The 19137-nt window shown below is 38.0% G+C and overlaps 1 protein-coding gene across 1 annotated transcript in view; it reads left to right on the top strand.

Annotated features, from left to right (window-relative positions):
• Positions 1-19137, top strand: part of celf2 (cugbp, Elav-like family member 2) — a 171896-nt gene that overhangs the window by 23764 nt on the left and 128995 nt on the right. The window lies entirely within an intron of this gene.

Below are 19137 nucleotides of genomic sequence, written 5' to 3'. Positions count from 1 at the left end.
ATAGTATCATATAGCATTTAGAAAATGGGCACTGAAGGTTCCTGTAATTGTTTGTAATACCTTTTGTGTGTTTTTTTTGTGTGATTTCGGCTAACCCTTTTAAATCTATGGAACTGCAAGTGGTACCACTTGGATTTTTTTTTCATATAGCTACAAATGTTTCTACTGTTATTTTCCTCCACTTACAATAAAAACAAAGGCAAGTCACAATGACGTTTCTGGAACAGTCTATAGTATTAAGTGTCTATACTGCTGCCTCCTATAAAGTGCTCTATAGTGAACAATTTATCCAGTAAATAGTGAAGTAACGAATGAGGGCGCTATTTCAGCATGAAGTACACAGCGTGATATACTGAAATCGTAGTCTATTTACAAACTGCATTTGGGTCTGTCTTGTGACAAGCTGGGAATATAATTTTGGATAACAAAAGAAAATATACAAATTACATATAAATGTATGTTCATAGTCTTATTTTTTACTGAAAGTGGTGAAACCTGATGTTGTCTGCTGCTGTTAATCTTGAAGTTTGATGTTTTTTGCATTCTGGGTGCTTTTCTGCTCACTATGGGTGTATAGAGTTATGATTTGCATTATTGCACCCTTCAGTCAGAACATTTCCCTTTGACCTCCCTCATCAAGAAGTCATTTTGTATCTACAGAACTGTCAATTTACTGGATTCTTTTTTTTTTTTTAACAAATTTGTGTAATCTCTTAATACTGTTATGAATGAAAATACCAACTATGTCATGGTCAAGTGGTCATTAATATGTGAAGATCACCTACCTTCTGATGTTCAATTTTGAAGCTCTTGACTTGTACCTTTATGTATTTATACGTTCACTGCACATACGTTCTGATTTAAAAAGTGGTGGTTAAGTTTTAGCAAAAGAAAATAGATGAATCGCTTTAGATTCATTGTTATTTTTTGACATAATTGGTGAAAAAACATATACTGTTTTTATTCACAGTGTCAGTGAGGCATCAAGCTAGTGGAAATTAGCATCCTCCCTTAGCATGAATAAGAGCTTTACACAATCTTGGTATCTGGAGTTCGTTTCGACAAGCATTAAGCTGAAATACTTTGCAGTGCATTTTGTAAAACTTGGCAGAGGTGTTCTTCACTAGTTGGAGATTTTTTTTTTTTTTTTACCTTGTGTTTTAGTTTATCCCAAAGCAGTTCAATAGGATTTAGGTGTGGTGACTGGACAGGCCATTCCATAATAGATAACAGTCCAGCCGACTACTCTCTAAATAATGCTTACAGAGCTTAGACATATGCGTTGGGTTATTGCCTTGTTTTATTGTGTTTGGTTTAAATAAGCCAGTCCAGATGGAATTCCATGGTGTTGAAATATGAAATGGTAGCCATATTGGATCAGTATTCCTTTCACCTGAATAAGTCTTCAACCTTCACTGCCCCAAAACAACCCCAAACCATTTAGCTTCCACCTCCATGTTTGACTGCGGAGGTGAGGCAGTCTGCTAACATCTTCTCCTCTGTTCTCTATCTATAATATATCTCTATATTACATTTTACATTTGCACTTGTTTGTCCACAGAATTTTTGCCTTTTACTTAAAACAAAAGGAACAATCATTTGTCTCAAAAAACTATAAAAGACTAGGTGTTTCCAAACATTTAATTGGCACTGTATAGTAAATTAAAGGAAATTGAGTATAAATCAGTATTCATGGGTTATATTCTTTTAAATATTATGATCAATCATGATAGATTTTTTTTTAGCAATCGAGTATTCTACCCATTATTCCATCGAGTAATCGGATAAGTACTTTTTCTTTATCAAATAGCAATACCAAATATACACAAGAAAATAAGACAGGTCTCTTAAAATGAACAAGTAATTTGACTCCTTTTTAGAAAATTTTAAATTTTTATTGCTGAAATTGCATACAAGAACCTGAAATTGCATACAAAACCCATTTAATCTAATGCAAATACAAATGATTAAAAAAATAAATAGAAACATGAAAATCCATTTGAAATGGCTTTAAAAAAGGTAAATGCACTGCGTTTTCTTCATGTTTTAGTTTGAAACGATCCCAAAATTTGAAAACTTTCTGTCATTTTCTTTGTCCTGAATCTTCTCCTCGACTATCGCTGTTTTCTCCCCGTTTCTCCATTTTTCATTCTGCACCATCTTCTGTGTTGTACGGAAGCCTGTTTCTGCCACATAAAAAAATAAATAGTCAGAATTGCGAGAAATAAACTTAGAATTGCAAGAAATAAAGTTGAAATTGTGAGAAAAAAACTTTACCTCTCCAGAACGCTCCAGAGTTTAGCAGGCGGTGTGTCAGTAATAATGGTCTGTGGGGAAACACAGTGCTCCTTGTGCAGTTAAATGGACTAAACAAAGCATATAATGGTATATAAAAATAATTTGCCTCGATGCATTTTTGTATTCGAATTACTCGAGGAATTGTTTCATCCCTAGATCAAACGTGTAAAAAAATCTACTCTTTGCTTTATAATTCGAGAACAGTAGCTAAGCAACTAACGGCACTATGCTATATAGCAGTATACAGCGTCTGCATATACATTTAGGTTGTACATCTCTAAGGAAATTTCACTTCCTTTTTCTGTCATGTTCCTGTTGAAAAATCTGTTCTTTGCAACACACTTGAGTGATTAGGCGTAGTCACCAAGGGGGCACTGAGACCGGTGTTGTAACACAGCCTTGATCTACATATTGGACTCAGGTGTGTTAGATTAGGATCGGAGTGAAACTCCCCGTCACACAGCTGCTCTGATTAGGATGAATCAGACCCTGGTGGACCGGTGCAGAGAATTATGGGTAATTTGATAAATCCATTACTGGGCATAGTGTTTCCTCCTCCTGCGTTCCAGCCTGTCATGGCATGCAGAATGAGGCACTCACCTGAATGCCCAGGCCGATTTCCCTTATGTAATCTGCCACCCACGGCAGCCTCTCACAATCGCTTTACATCAGCAAGGCAGATGTAGATTTTTGTACAGATTTGTTTTCCCTTTTTTGCAAAATTAGCTTCTTTTCCTGCCATAGTCTGACTGTTCTTCTACTGGTTTTCTGTTTTCCTTTTCTTTCAGCATTTGTCCGACACTTAAGGAGCATAATGTTAATTACTCCCCGCCGCCTCGTGCCGTTCTGTCACAGACACGTCAAAGCCAATCTCCATGCATCGTTTAGGTGTCAGTGTTGTTTACACGCTGGGTATGCATTTGTGCCTCGTAAACACATTTTGCCTGCTGGTCTCCTGAACAGGCCAAAGCAGGCTAATGGTCACTGTGTGGAGATCCTGATAGGATGTGGCTGGCATGCATGTGGGTATGACAGTATGTGTATGTGTGGCTTGATATGGTTGCCCAATTACTGTCCATTGCAGAAGAGAACAGCCATCACCCCTCTCTTTCTCTCCTGTCATGTTGTCCCTACAACAAGACAGACTGCAGTGTGCTCCCACTGGGAGTCATTACTACAGTGAACACACACACACTGTCACAAGCGCCCATGCTTCAAGCAGTACCCAAGAATCTACATTCCTACACACCTACACACTCATTTACACACACACATGTAGATACATACAGTTGAATGTCACACTGCTTTATTTCTTTTCCACTGACAACAGATGATTTTCATCTCAACTCATAAAGCAAGCATTAAAACTCAACAATTCTTATCTGTCTGCTCAGTATACATTCTTAACCACTGCATGCTGCAAAGCAACAGACGTCTTTTCAGCTTCGTTAATCATTTACACAAAACAACATCGTTGAATATTTAAATTTGTTTGTTGTTCTGTAATGAAGTTCGTGATTAAATGTGAACGGATCCGAGAGCCCCCCGAATCCAGAATCTTATCCTGGTTGTTTATCGAAATTCCCCGCTTGGCCAATCATAACTCGATTTTTGAGATTTCACAGCTGTGGGCTTATTGTATTAATATCTGATTATATTATAATACAATATTAGATTGTGTTTGTGAATCCAGCTCGCATTTATTTTTATTTATTTTAATAGTGAATGTTCATTGTTATTGAAATCAAAACGATCATGGTTTTCCTGAATATTGAATATAAAGGCTTTGTTGGGAATCAAACTTTTTGCATTGTATCACTTCAGCACCAATGGCGTTAGACAACAGAATACTCAAAGCCACATCAGGACTTGTATCTTTGCATTTTTTGAATATGCAAAATGGACACACCCTACTTCCTTCTTGTATTCTGAATCCTGTATTTGGATAGTGAAACCTTACAAGCTTTTATGTTTATGAAGAAATCCTGCCTATATAAATACCAGACTGAACATTCAAGGTCCCTGGAAAAACTATTATTAGTAAAATACACACAGTATATAGTATTTATAAGATTATTCACTTAAAGACAAGAACAAATAGACCTTATAGACAGAGAGTTCAATTTGTATGTCAGAATCTTGATTGTTCCCATCATCAGTGAGGACATCATGATTTTATCCTTTTGCATTCTCAGGTGTTCCACTATTAGTCCTTAAAGAATCACTAGCTTTTCATATTCTATTAGTCTGACATTATCTCTTGGGACTACCATTTTTCTAACCATTACTGCAGCTCCTTATCTATTAGCACAATGTTTGGTTGGTGTGCTTTGACTTGTTCATCTGTCTTTATACTTAAATCCCAGTGGTTTTTGGATTCCTCATGTTTGTTCTCCTAAAGCCATTAAACCTGTATTTTTCTTGCAGGTTCTTATGTTTCGATTTCCTCACACTTGGTTGTACAGTGTATGCTGTCAGCGCATACTGTTTCTGCTTACTGTCTGAAACCTTCTACTAAATCCTGAATTATTTGTGTATTGTGCTTTCCAGCCCTTTGTAGAATTGACCCAATGCAGCTATACTTCTTTCTCTAGCTTTCTAGTGATTTATTCTATGAAAGTGCTTATCCTGCAACCTTCTCTTTCATAGCACTTCAGACTCTGTTGCAGCATTGTCTCGTCAGTTCATCTGTATGGGGTATTGTTTGGATATACACCTCAATGTTTCAAGTCTCATCAAGTTAGTGGAATTTCATAGCCTGTTGTACAGTGTCTAAGTGTTGGATTATAGGTGAAAGGATCCAAGAGATTTTTAATGTTCTTGATACCAGCAGCGGCTGTTTTTTCTCTAAGTCGACATCTTGCGGCAGCTGGATTCCTGTTGATGGCAACTTTGATCCTCTTCTTCCTATTCAGTTGGCTCTCTGTCCTGCTTTGTTGGATTTTTTTCCCCTCTGTCCTTCTAGATTCTGCCTCATGTATTTTGGAGAATCTCTTGTAGCTCTTGTTTTAATCAGTTTGCTAACAGTCAGCTAACAATCAGCTGATTTGCAAACATCATGGGCCTGAATGCTCGTCTTGGTTCTTAGTCTGAACAATGCTCTTGATCTCTCGAAGAAATTCAGCAGCAGGGCGACATTGCCTTTCCTCTTATCTCTTTTCTCTAATCCAGTCATCACACGAAGCATAAGTTTGGCTGAATTGCAACCAGAAATGTTTTACTTAAAAAATATATCTGCTTTTTTGGAGATCTAACACTAACATAACAAAACCCTGCACCTCCCCACCTCCCAGTAGAAGTCGTATTGCTATTCCGCATTTGCATTGTTCCTTTATTCAAATGCACAAGGAAACTAAAGCTTGTCAATTCTTAGTGATGATCAGGTTATAGGAGTTCAGATCTTTGCATAACAGCAGTGGCCCTTCATAGTATCTACAGTACCACTCTTGATAGTGACTTGGGCAAATCAGCTTTTAAAGTGGTCCTCCAGCAGCCACTGAGGTTTTCAGTGTGAAGGCTCTCAGTATTATGAACGCTCCTATTGACCTTGAACAGCTCTAAGCATTCTAGTAGTCAATCCAAGCAACCCGTAATTTGATCTGCCTGAACTGGACCTTTTTTCCTTTTTTTTTTTTTTTTTTTTTGCATTGCGAGAGGGTGCTGGATTTGTTTTTAACTCTTTTCTTGCCAGTGCTTTTTAAATGCACAGTGAATGTTGTTTATATTGTTTATTTCAGAAATGTCTTTGTAGATATTTTTTATGTATAAATTACATTTCTAATTTAAATTACTTTGAATTGCATCATTGCATAAGATGATTAGTGTTTTTGTTATTCTTCTTTTTCTTCTTTTTCTTCTTATTATTATAGTAGTAGTAATATTGATGTTGATTACAATGTACTAGTGTAGTGCATGCAGGTTCTTTAAAATATGAGTGTGTCAAACCCATGTCTAAAGACTTGAACTTCCATGATCCACAGCCTGGTACTGTAGCTCATCACATACTTATTACTGTACATTTAATTACTAATGATTCTCACTTAGAGTAATCACAATATAGTGATTAATATTTACAATGCTGCCCTGCTTGCTTTGATCAGAGGTTTAACCATCTCCTGATTTTATGTTACCTTGTTTATTTCCTTGTTTCTAAATATTGCTTTGGTTGGCCTGGGGTTCAGTAAAACCAGAGAACCTGCACTTGTCTATTTGTCTGTATATATATAACTTGGATATATTTTAGAGTATTCAATGTGCAGCTTGTATAGCAATGCAGATTTTCTCTCCTCTGAAAATAACTTAACATACAGCCATTATTGTGAAAATAACTAGCAACAAAAGTGAGTACACCCTGAGTAAACATGTCAAAGCTGTGTCCAAAGTACCAATATTTTGCGAGAACACCATTATGTAGCAGTAGCTTAATCCTCCTATGCATTTAATTCACCAGATCTTTACATGTTGTTGCTGGGATCCTCTTCTACTTCTCCATAATGACATCACAGAGCTGCTGGATGTTAGACACATGGTGCTTCTCCACCTTCCCCACAGGTGCTCAATAGGGTTCAGGTCTAGAGATATACTTGTCCACTCCATCACCTTCAACCTTATCTTCCTCAGCAAGGCAGTTGTCATCTTGGCGGTGTGTTTGGGGTTGTTATTATGTTGGAAAACTGCTGTGCAGCTTAATTTCTGAAGGGAGGGCATCATGTTCTGCTTCAGAATGTCACATTACATGTTGGAATCCATGTTTCCTTTAATGATCCGCAGCTTCCCAGTACCGGCAGCACTCATGCAGCCCCAGACCATGATGCTACCACCACCATGCTTGACTGTAGGCAACACAAAATTTTCTTGCAGAATTTTCTTGGTACTTCTCACCAGGGCGTTGCCACACGTGTCTTCAGCAAACTATTTGTGGGCTTTTTTGTAAACCAGCTTCAAATGAGGCTTCCTTCTGGGACAGTGTGCGGCATATGGCTGAGCACTGACAAGCGGACCTTCCGCCACTGCAACCTCTTAAGCAATGCTGGCAGCACTCATGTGTCTTTTTTTAGAAGCAGCTTCTGCACCTGACGCACAGCACGAGGACTCAACTTCTTTGATCGGTTTCTTGGAAAACCTCTGTATGATCCTGGCCACTGTACTGTAACTCAGTTTCAGGGTGTTACTGATCTTCTTACAGCCTCGGCCATCTTTGTGCAGAGCAACAACTCTAATTCTTAAATTCTTAAAATGTTCTGTGCCATGAGGTGCCATGTTGAACATCCAGTGGTCAGTATGAGAGAATTTTACTCAAAGCAAATTGTACCAAATTTAACCTGCTCTAATATAAGATACACACATTTGTATGGTCCTGTCAAGCAGACAAAAACATTAAACATGATGAATACTGCAAATGGCTTTTTCACTTAGGGTGTACTTAATTTTGTTGCCAGCTATACAAGCAGCTTATTGACTAAAATATATCTATGTGTTATTACTATAGTATTGTCCTTTGAGAATATATACTAAAAAGGTTTCTAAAATAAGAGGGGTGCACTCACTTTTGTGAGATACTGTATATATGTAGATGTGTATAAGTGTGCACCACAAAGCTGTGGCCATCTGTGGCATGCTCTGCTGTTTTCTCAGGGATGCCGTGTGTGTATGCGGATCCTCGGCAGACTTCATTAGTTAAAACAAAGCGACTTGTCCGTTTTGTCGGCTCCTCCAGCTTAATTGATACTGATTTGCTGATTGGCTCTCACGGGGATTTCAAGTGTGTTTTGTGTCGTTGCCAGTACTGTTTTCTCCCTCCTCTTTGCACCGGGAAAATGCTCAATGCCTTTGCTTTTTTTTTTTCATAAAAAGCACACACACACACACTTTCTACTTGTACTCTTCATTAAAGCCTAATTGAAATAGCTCAGGTAATTTTGAAAATGCCTGCATTTTATTTTTTATTCTTGCTACATTGAACTTTCGCTCAAACATGCACAACCGCACAAGGATGAATGCAGCTCTGCTAATTGGCACAGTTTGTTTGTACCTTAAACTTTTATCCTTCTTTTCTGCTCACTTATTTTTCTTTGTCTTTTAGTGCTATTTTGATAGTGCTGTTTGCAAACGAGCAGCGAGAGTGTTACCGTCAAACTTGTCCTTTCCTCTATTTGTGTTTATGCATGTGTGCAAGATCTCTCAGCTTTATATCATTTAAAAACATTGCTGTGGTTTGGGGAATTGCAAGTTTATTAAGGCATGACAACAGCCTAATCCTGCCTTGTGTTCAGTGTGACAAAATAATTGGATATATAAAACCTACACACATACAATCTACATCAATAGCTGAATAGATCATTAATGAACCATAGTATACCTTCAAGGGCAGTGTACTGGTAAATCTATGGTTGGAAACAGTAGACGAAAACCAGCCATTACTAAGTAGTCCGTGTGAACTATCAAACCGGATCACCAAAATACGTTTCGGTTTCTCCAGCTGTGCTATTAAAGTTCATCTCCGCTTTAATGTCATGGCCATAAGTGCAGAAACGGTTCATAAAGCGTCCAGGCTCTCAGAGGATCATCACTCTCCTCGCTCCCTGAGGAACAATGGGATTACGATGCTCATATGAAGGCCAATTTAAACTATAATCAGAGATGAAATCATCATATGATCTTATTAAAGAGGATTAAGCGCTGACATTTCTTACCCAGAACGCCCTTTCTAATTCAGGGTGACATCTAAGTTCATGACCGTATTGTGGACGGAGAAAAAAAAAGAGGCGGAGAGAGACTTATTAAACATGTATTGCAGGTTCCATGTGGAGATTATTAGTAATAGGTCATGGTTAGCTCTTAATCCATTTGCATAATGTGCTCTGTGTATTTATAAAGGTGATGATGATGATGATGATGATGATGATGATGATTATATTGATGATGATGATCATCATCATCATCATGATTCTTCTTCTTCTTCTTCTTCTTATTATTATTATTATTATTATTATTATTCTTATTATTATTATTACTGAGTTTAGAGTTTGAAGTAATAACATAATAACTATCAAATTAAACAATTATCATCTTTCTCTATTAGGAAAATCTGAACATTTCAAAATTGGCTGCCATTTGTATTCATTTTATAGTTCATTTTACAGAATAGCCCAATTATTTAGCAATTTACTGTTATACAATAAAAATAATAGCACAGGGAAAGAAAATAATTTCTTATTTTTGCCTCACAACATCTAATCCAGATTTGGTCAAAAAAGCACCATTATAAATCACTAGTCCTGATACTGTGGTCAGCTACAGAATTATAGGCATTCTTGATCAATAAGTGGGAAAATGGGCAAAAGAAAGAAACAATTGTGGTTAACTTCATTTCAAATAAACAATATTAAAACAAATCTTGAAATAATTGTATTTGAAAAAAAAAAAACTACATGAATAATTTTCTTAAAATAAAAAAATAACCACACAGAAAATAAACAGGCAAATATAAAATATAAAACAAAACCCAAGAAGACTTTTATAAGACAATATAGACACTTTTTCAATTTAACCGAAGTTTTGCGCCAAACAATTAATGAAGGTATATTATAGAATAGAGTTTTTTTTTTTTATTATTTATTGTTCATCAAGCTTTTCACTCCTTACCACCAGTAAACCATTCAATTCACTTGAGCTGTTTGAGCATCGCTTCCACATTTAGTCCCAATTTGCTCTTATAATTCCCTTCACTTCTCTGGGAAAATGTTAAATGCAGCAGCCAGAGTTCTCACAAGGTCGAGAAAACATGACCATATAACCCCAATCTTATCATCCCTACACTGGCTAGCTGTTAAATTTCAAATCTACTACAAACTATTGCTACTTACTAACAAAGCCCTATATGGTTTAGCTCCCATGTATCTATCCAATCTTCTAACACGCTACAATCCTTCATGCTCTATAAGATCTTAAAATTCCAGAGTTCCAGTCGTTCCTAGAATAGCAAAGTCCACTAAAGGTGGTAGAACATTCTCACATTTAGCTCCTTAACTTTCGAATAGCTTCCCTGAAAGTGTTCAAGACTCAAACACGCAATCCCAGTGTAAGCGTAGATTAAAGACGTATCTTTTTAGCAAGGCCAACACACAAAACACATCACATATCATAACATTTTGCTCCAGTACATCTGATCAAATGCACATTATTATCTTGTGCTTGCTAATAGTATGAAAAGCAGCTACGCTAATTTCTCTCCACTGCTTCTCTTTCTCTACCAATTCGGAGGCATCCAGAGGTTGCACCAGCTCCAGTTGTGTCCCAACTCATGAACATCTCGAAACATCTAGACATGTATCAGCGCCATTTGGATCCTACTGCTGTTTCTCCATTATTCAACATTTAAAGGCTCTGGCATGGAGAAGCTGGTGTTGGATCTATAATGATCTCAGATGTTGAGCTCCTGGTTGAACAACTTCACCCGACAGTATGAGACTGTAGAAAGGACATCATTTATATTTGCACACTCCGGTGCTCATGGTATTTTTTTTTACTCTACTGTGTATTGTTTTTATGATTTATAATCACACTCTTGATATCACCCAAATGAGCATGGGTTCCCCCTTTGAGTCTGGTTCCTCTCAAAGTTTTTTTTTAATACCATCTCGCCCCAGGCTTGCTTATTGGGCATAAATACACATAATTCACTTACATCGAAATTGTTTTGGTTTGGTTTTTTTCAATTCTGTAAGGCTGCTTTGAGACATTTTCCGTTGTAAAAAACGCTCTAGAGATAAACTTGAACTTTAACTTTTGAAGTGTGCTTGTGGACATTTGTGGACTGGAGTAAAAATGTGTGAGCAGGTTTAAAAATCTTGGAGGCCAATTATGCCCAATTATGATGTAGCTGAGGTTGAGGAGCTTATGCATGTGCTGACCCTGTGGGCATTTCTACCACCGGGTTTGAGTGTATACCTGACACAGTACGTCAACTCAACTACAACAATGTATTTTTACTTAGGGTTGTTTTTTTCTTTCCTTTTCTGTTTATTTGTATTGTTTTTTTTTATTACAGCTCTGGTAATTTTAATATTAAATAGGCTTGTTCTTTTTTTTCCCCTCACTCGTGATGGACCTGTGAAGCGCTGTGCTAATTAGCGTGCTGTTCTAGCATTACTAACTGGGATCTGTCTGGGGTCTTATAGTGAGAAATCTGCCCATGAGCGTCTGTTCATTTCACCAGCAGTCCCAGAGCGCTCTTATTACAGTGCACAGCTGCTGAGGTTTGTGTTTTTGTGTGTGTATGTGTGTGTCTGTGTGTGTGAAAGATAGATAGAGAGAGAGAGAGAGAGAGAGAGAGAGAGTAAGTGTGAGTGTTTCATTTTAAGAGGCCCTTATTGCTCAAGAGCATAAGCTGTATGGTTGAATGCACTTTGCTAGCTTCTCTCTCTCTCTCTCTCTCTCTCTCTCTCTCTCTCTCTCTCTCTCTCCTCCCTCTCTCATACAGAACAAAATGCACACAAGCACACACAGAATGGTCTATATGGAGTGGGCGTGTAGCTGCGAGTTTGGTTAGTGTGTGTGTGTTGTGTGTTAGTGTGTTAGTGTAGGGGTAAAGCTGTAAAAAAAAGTAGGACAGTTAATGCAGCCCAAAGCTAGCAGCAACTCCCCATGGCAGGGTTCTTTCCCGCACACACACACACACACACACACACACACACACACACACACACACAAAACATACAACATGCACATATAGGGCAAAAGCTTGAGGCCAATCATCTGTATATTGCTGGAGTAATAGGCAGAGAAAACTGGCCAGGAACAAGCAGTGTGTACATGTAAGTGCACATTGTGTGTGCATGTGTGAGTGCGTGTGTGTGTGTGTGTGTGTGTGTGTGTGTGTGTGTGTGTGTGTGTGTGTCTGATCCGCTCAGTTGGAGATGCTTCCTCGTGTCAGGTCCTGTGTCAGCGGGAGAATTTCTGTGTTATTCGGGCGGGTCATTATTTGGCAGTGGCGCTATTTGGCAGAAGTTTTATTTGGCAGGATTGCTATTTGGCAGCCCTCCAGTGTCCTGCCATCAGGTAATGCACTGCTGCGTTTGTGTGTGTCGAGGCAACCATCGAAGTCGGTATACAATCACTGCTGGGCCACAATATTGTTGTGTAACACATGAACATGTGCCAGATTTTACGTTAGTATATTTAATCTGGAAATTCAAGACACTGAGATTGAATAAAAGATCAACCTATAAGCACTTATTATATTATTAATTGATATTCTTAAACTCCAATTTAAGGATTGACTCGATGCTTAGTGAGTACATAGTACTTATTAGTATATGTATATCACTAGGACCTACACTAGGCACACTGACTTACACATGGACATATTGCCTGGTGATTGGAGTGTAATAGAAGAAGTTTGAATTGTAAAAGAAAGAAAGCGAGATCTGCACATCTATTTACAAAACCATGTGTGTCAAAACTGCTCCTGTAAAATTGCCAGATTGCTATAATCACATTAACAGTTATAAATGCTCAACCTTCCAATATTATGCAGGCATATGCAGGCATAGTGTGTTACGTTATTTTGGGAAGAAAAACTGTAATATTTAGGACTATAATGCCTCATAAACTTTTGACTGTGCGGGTGATGAGTAATGGAGCTTAGTTGAAAGATAGATAAGAAGGAAAGATGGAGACAAAGAGAGAGAGAGAGAATGATGAATGAGATTGTCGTTTTCCCCCTTAAGCTTATGTAACTCGCTGTGTGTGTATGCATGTGTTTTATGTGTGAAAGTGAGAGTGAGAGAAATCTGGGTTTACATGAGTAAATGCATCCTTTAAGCGGTTCTTGTCAAATGAGGCCTATCGATGTATTTCAGAACTCCTTCCTCTCTCTATGCCTCTCTTTTTCTCTGCCTGTCTCTTTCTCGCTCGTTCTTTATGAGAAATGGGAGGCGTAACGAGGCAAAGTGGAGTGAGTTTATAGCTTTGACTTGAGGAGGGCTGCTCTAATGTGCACATCCCAGTTTGCCTTCCTGTGCAGCTCATTAATACACCCCACATTCTATGACCCAGTTACTTTATAGGCCACTAACTGGTGTCACGGCAGAATGAAAGTGACTGATGAACGTTCGCTTCGTAATTATCATTATAACTGACTTTAGCCTAAAGGTGCAATTTTTAATTACGGTGCTTTAGAGAAGAGGTTTTTGGTCACTGAGATCTTTAATGATTCAATGAAAGACCTTCTTTCAACACGCTTCCTTAACTTTCATGTCCACTTTTACTTTCAAAATAAAAAAAAATCAGTTGCACTAGTAGATGTCCCTAATATTCAAAAGTTATTTTTAAAATGTGAAAAAAGCCCTCAGAAGATGGAACCCATTTATTTGAAATCCCATGAAAGGCTTATCATCTAATCTTTTCATTGTCTAATTATACTTAAATAAAAATCTTATGGGGATTTTGGGTTAAGTGATCAACATGGCTTATATTTTATTTGTTAGAAAGCATGCACTGACCTCAAGTGAACTTACAGAAAGCGAACTTGCTTCCTAGCACACGGCACACACATTGAAAATACCAATATACTCTACTACGACAGATGAAAGCATCTTCTAAAGTGTGCCTTTTTAGTGCTAATGGCTACATTAACGCCTGTCAGTTTGTCTCATCAGTTTGACATTAATGCACAAAAGGAGCTCACCGGGGCATGCTTCCTCTTCGACTGTTCACTCATGCAAGTTGTGTTGTTGTCCCAAGGTAATTTGTGTTTGCATAGACTACCCTAAATGTTACCAGGCACCTAAACTTAACATGTTTTAACTACCGTTATGATTATATTTCGTGTTTTAAATGAATTGTAGCTATGTAGCTAGAACGGAAGATAAAAAAATAAAACTTGTTGTGAGAAGAAACCGATTTCAAGCTGCCTCCATGCCATGTTAAAAAAATTCAACACACTGTTTTGGCAATAAGGTAAATCTTTGAAAGGTGGAGGTTTAACAACAAAAATATTTATTTTAATATCATTTATTTTTTATTGTACTTTATATTTCTCTAATATTTTTGCAGTCCTACACTGAAACCGAACTGTATTTTGCATATTGAATACTCAATTTACTGTGTCAATACGATTGTCTCATTTTGAAACATGTAAATTCAGCAGTGGTGGATGAAGTACACAAAATATGTACTTGAGTAGAGATAAGCTAGGTAAAATATACTCTAATAATAGTACAAACTTTTACTTGAGAAAAAGTACAAAAGTATTTGCCTTCACATTTACTTAAATATCCAAAGTACTATGATTTATTACGGCTATAATTGTATGGCACAAGACTCTTTGCTTAATCAACTCAGTTTATGTGTAAAAAACTCTTACTCTTAGCGCAACAATCCATTAATAGGATGATATTAATGAGTCAAACACTGATTGATATCTATAAACATTTTCATGAGCCCAACACCATCTTTCTTAACTACTTCAGAAACATTGCATAAATAAGGGCACAGGTGCTGTGGCACGTTGAAGTTTTCCCTGTATTATATATTACTCTGAAAATGTTCTACTTGCAGTTGAACTGATGCTGAACTGTATGTTAGTGTAAGCAGATTCCACCAAGCACCAATTAAAACACGTTCAAAACAGAGCGCACGATCGACCCTGATTGGTTACGTTTTATTCGCACCTAAGCAAAAAGGAACAACTGATTTCACAAAATGTAGTTGATTAAAGAGTAAGATACTTGAATTTGAAATGTAGTGAAGTTAAAGTAAAAGTCTCCTTAAATACAAACACTTCAGTAAAGTACAGATTAAAAAAAAGCTACTTTAGTACATTAATGTATTACATTTACTTCGTTACTTTCCAACACTGCTATTCAGGTCTACACACTGATATATTATTATTATTTAAATATCATAAAATCTTTATTTATATATGGCATGCATTTTTATTCTTCATTTTTATTCGAGTACCATATAATGCTTAAAAGGGACACTGCTACAGGACGCTCAGAACCCCTACTTCCTGTGTCTCTAATTGATCTCGTATTACAATAATCATTGTGTTGTCTAAATCCTCGATGTTCTAATGCAGTAAAATGGTGGTGAGGTTGTTCAAAGTTCCCTCGTTCATACAGCGCACTCGGTGGTCCAGGGTTCAGAGATCCAACAATGATTTCAGATTCAACTGTGTGTTTGTGTTTCCAGCACCACACCTGTACTCAACTCACACACTCTTTGGGAGATTGAGCAAGCGCTATGGGAGTATCAGCTTTAGTTTGACCTGATCGAATCACACACATTCAGTCACACACACAGCACAGCTGGAATGACCTCAGCCTTGGCACTTTACACACACACATGCACAAGCCACAAATCATAACTTATCCTAAACTGGAACCAAATGCTCTTCCCTGCGTTCAACAGCCAATGCTTTTGTGGCCAAATTGTGGCTTTTTTTTTTTTTTTTGTAGCTTTTACAAAAGTTTATGCTGAAATCTTGCATGGAAACCACAAATCATCTGGGTTACATTAAGCAAAAGTGAAGAATTGTGAATTGATAAACATATGCATGTTCTTTTTTCATGGTTTTTTTTTTGTTTTGTTTAGTTTTTTTACTCCAATGCCTTTGAAAGCATTAGAAGGTTTTCCCAGGTTGAACTAATTGCTTTCTAATTGATTCCTTTATCACTAAATTCGGCCCTGATAAACAGTTTAACGGTGTGCACTAGGTCGTGATACTACAAACCCCACAATTTATCCAACCTTCTAAGCTTGTGCTAACATTGAAATCTGATAGTTTGTATTACAGAGACCATGATGCCTGCATAGTTAATGTTATTTCTAGTGACAAAATACATATGACATGGACACCAAGTTAGCAGATTTCTTTTGGACATTTTACAGCTGTTACACACAGCTTGATTTCTTGAGGGGACAATTTAGGCTAATCATTTTATAGTAGAAGCTAATGTTTTACAGCTAGCACTGGTTTGTTTTTAGTGTGTTTCTACAGTTTGAGTTTGTCCTATTCTGCTCACTAGCTAATGATATCAATGATAATGACGTCAAATAATGATCAGGTCGTCTACAAAAACAGCATTTAAATGCAAGGTTTAGCAAGTTGCAACAGTTGCTGTTAGCTTGCTAGCTCTCTTGCACATATGTGTGAGAGTGAATGGTAATTGAAGCTTTTGCTATAGCGGTACTCTGGCTAATAATTTCACGTAATGTGTACCGCTAAAATGGACCAGCATCTGATCTGTGTTGCATCCGTCTTATACTGTTACACTGAGTGTTCGTGGGATTTGGAGTGACCCTGAGCAGAATAATGCACTTAATGTCAAGGAGTAAGATAATCATAATGCTAGAGTTAGCAGGCTAGTCCTTGGAATGACTCGCTCAAAAGACTCAAAGACTCAAATCCTGCTGTAGATTTCAAGTGACTGGTTGAAAATGATGGTCATGTGATGTACACACCGTGTAAGAAGAGCTCAAATCGTGTACATTTACACAAAGCACAAGGAGGTTTTATACATAAATGTATGTAATATTTATGTAATTTATGTGAATACACAACAAGATGGATATAATTTTCTTTTACATTTTTAGCAGGATTCATGAAATGATCTGTGTTGTTATATGAAGCAATACACAGTGCATGTAGAGGGCGTGGCCTCCGAAGCCATGCAGTAGGTGTGCTGTGTGCATGTTATTGATGAATCTGCAGAGTAGAAATTCAACTGAAATTTAATTGAATCTGGTTGTTTGAAACAAGATTACCCTGCAAGATTTTTCCAACTACATTTAAGTTTTCTGTTACTGGCTAACCTGCAATTCTGTAAATCCCCAGTTAATTCCCATTCATTCCCCTTAATTCCGATATATTCCCATGAATTTCCATGGAAAGTTTCCAGTCTGGAAAATGCCTGAAATTGTGCAACCCTAAGCATGACCTCATATTTATGCCGTATGTGTGTTGATGATGGAGAGCTAAAAAGACACGAATGAGTTCCATTTCTAAGAAAATGATCATGACGCCTGATGTTATGGAAGCGAGAAAAGTACCACGGAGAGAAAGACAGAGACAAAGAGACATTAGCTTTCCCCTGCATTATTTTGATGAGGTACTTTCCTTCTGAACGGAGAAGTGCGTTTTCAGCCACATTATGAAGCGAGCAGAGAATGTGGCACTCGCTTGGTGAAGTGTCCCCCAGCAGATGCTGAAGTTTAACTCCAAATGGCAGTTAGTTCCGCCCGTTAGCTACGGTTAGCTCGTATAAATTAACAGAATTAGCCGAATTGTGTATGTGTCGGACTGCTGGTTGATCGGGTGCCGAGAGAACGGGAGAAACGGTGAGCTGTTCACACCATCAGTCTTCTTGCTGACAGCCCAACAGTGTATTTAGTTTGTGTGTGTGTGTGTGTGAGAGTGCATATGTGTGTGTATTATTGAGGCTTTAATGTAGCAAACGACACAACCGCTTATGATGCTGCCAAGCTGTCACTTTGTCTGTTCTCACCTCTGCCTGTGTGTGCATGCACTGTTGAGTGTGTGTATGATTAGTGTGTGTATATGTTTAATCACTGTAGTGTACACGCCCATGTAGGAAATGTGTAGGCCCATTGTACATTAATATACCTGTTAGGGTTATGTTGCCATTTCTCACCTTTGGGTGTAAGTGCTGATAAATGCACCTATATATATGTGTGTGTGTGTGTTTGTGTGTTCTCGTCATTATTCCTCAACCCTTGCTGTTGGTGTCTGTATTAGCCTGACAGCAGCCAGTGGTCTTGCTGAGCGTCTTTGAAATGCAAAAAGCAAGTCCCGGCTGCGCGCGGACTCTGTGTGCGTGCACGCCAGACACGGCATATGCCGTCGTTTTTCATCTCACTCGTTTCATCAGGAGAAAGTGAGCAAAAAAAGGAAGAAGAGCTCATTATTAATAAGCGAATAGAATAGATGGCGTGTGCCCATTTTTTTTCTCTGGGTGCTGTCAGAACCGCAGCGGTGCGCACTTTGAGCCTTCGACTAGGGGCCAATTTATTAACATGCAGCAGCAAGTACACACACACACACACACACACACACACACACACACATATGGTTAGTGTGTTGTGTGTCAGATTGAGAAGGAGAGCTTGAAGCGAGAGCTCATGTTCAGTTGTCGTGCTAAGTGACGCACAGGGTTGGCCAATGTGACTGGTCCCCAATTGATTTGTTTCTTTCGTTCTCATTTGCTCTCTCTCTTTCTCTCTCTCTCGCTCTTCCTTTATGCGATTTTCTTTTCTGCTGCTGTTTTCTTTCAAGTACGCTGTGTTTGTGTCCTTCCGGGACTAATTCGTCTGGGTTTAAGGAACAATCAGAAATTTTACTTTGACTTCCTCTCTGCTTGACTTGCTCTTACATAGAATACCCACTGTGCACACTGACACACACACACACTCACACACACACACACACACACACAAACACACAAAAGTAGCACTGTGTGCTACTTGCAGCTGGAGTGATATGTCAGCATAATACTTCTATATTTTGTAACTGTGAAGCAGTCATACTTATGGAATTATGCTCTGGATATAGATAGTGATGTCATACAGGAAATGGGAAAGGGAGGAAATGGGGGAGGAGCACTTCTGCCTCTCTCTTTCTCTCTATCTCTGTACCCCTTTCTCTTTATCATGTTAATTTGATTTAGTTTCTACTTGTTTTCTGTCTACTTGTTGTAGTCAGCAACTCACCACATACTCCATATGTCGGTTCCCTCTCCCTCTGTGTGGTGTGTTTAAAGGAAAAATGTGTGCTTGTGTGCGTGTGTGTGTGTGTGTGTGTGTGTGTGTGTGTGT

The sequence above is a fragment of the Silurus meridionalis genome, chromosome 18, assembly GCF_014805685.1.
Source record: "Silurus meridionalis isolate SWU-2019-XX chromosome 18, ASM1480568v1, whole genome shotgun sequence".
NCBI classification, from domain to species: domain Eukaryota; kingdom Metazoa; phylum Chordata; class Actinopteri; order Siluriformes; family Siluridae; genus Silurus; species Silurus meridionalis.
This window is presented reverse-complemented; position numbering and strand designations above follow the sequence as displayed.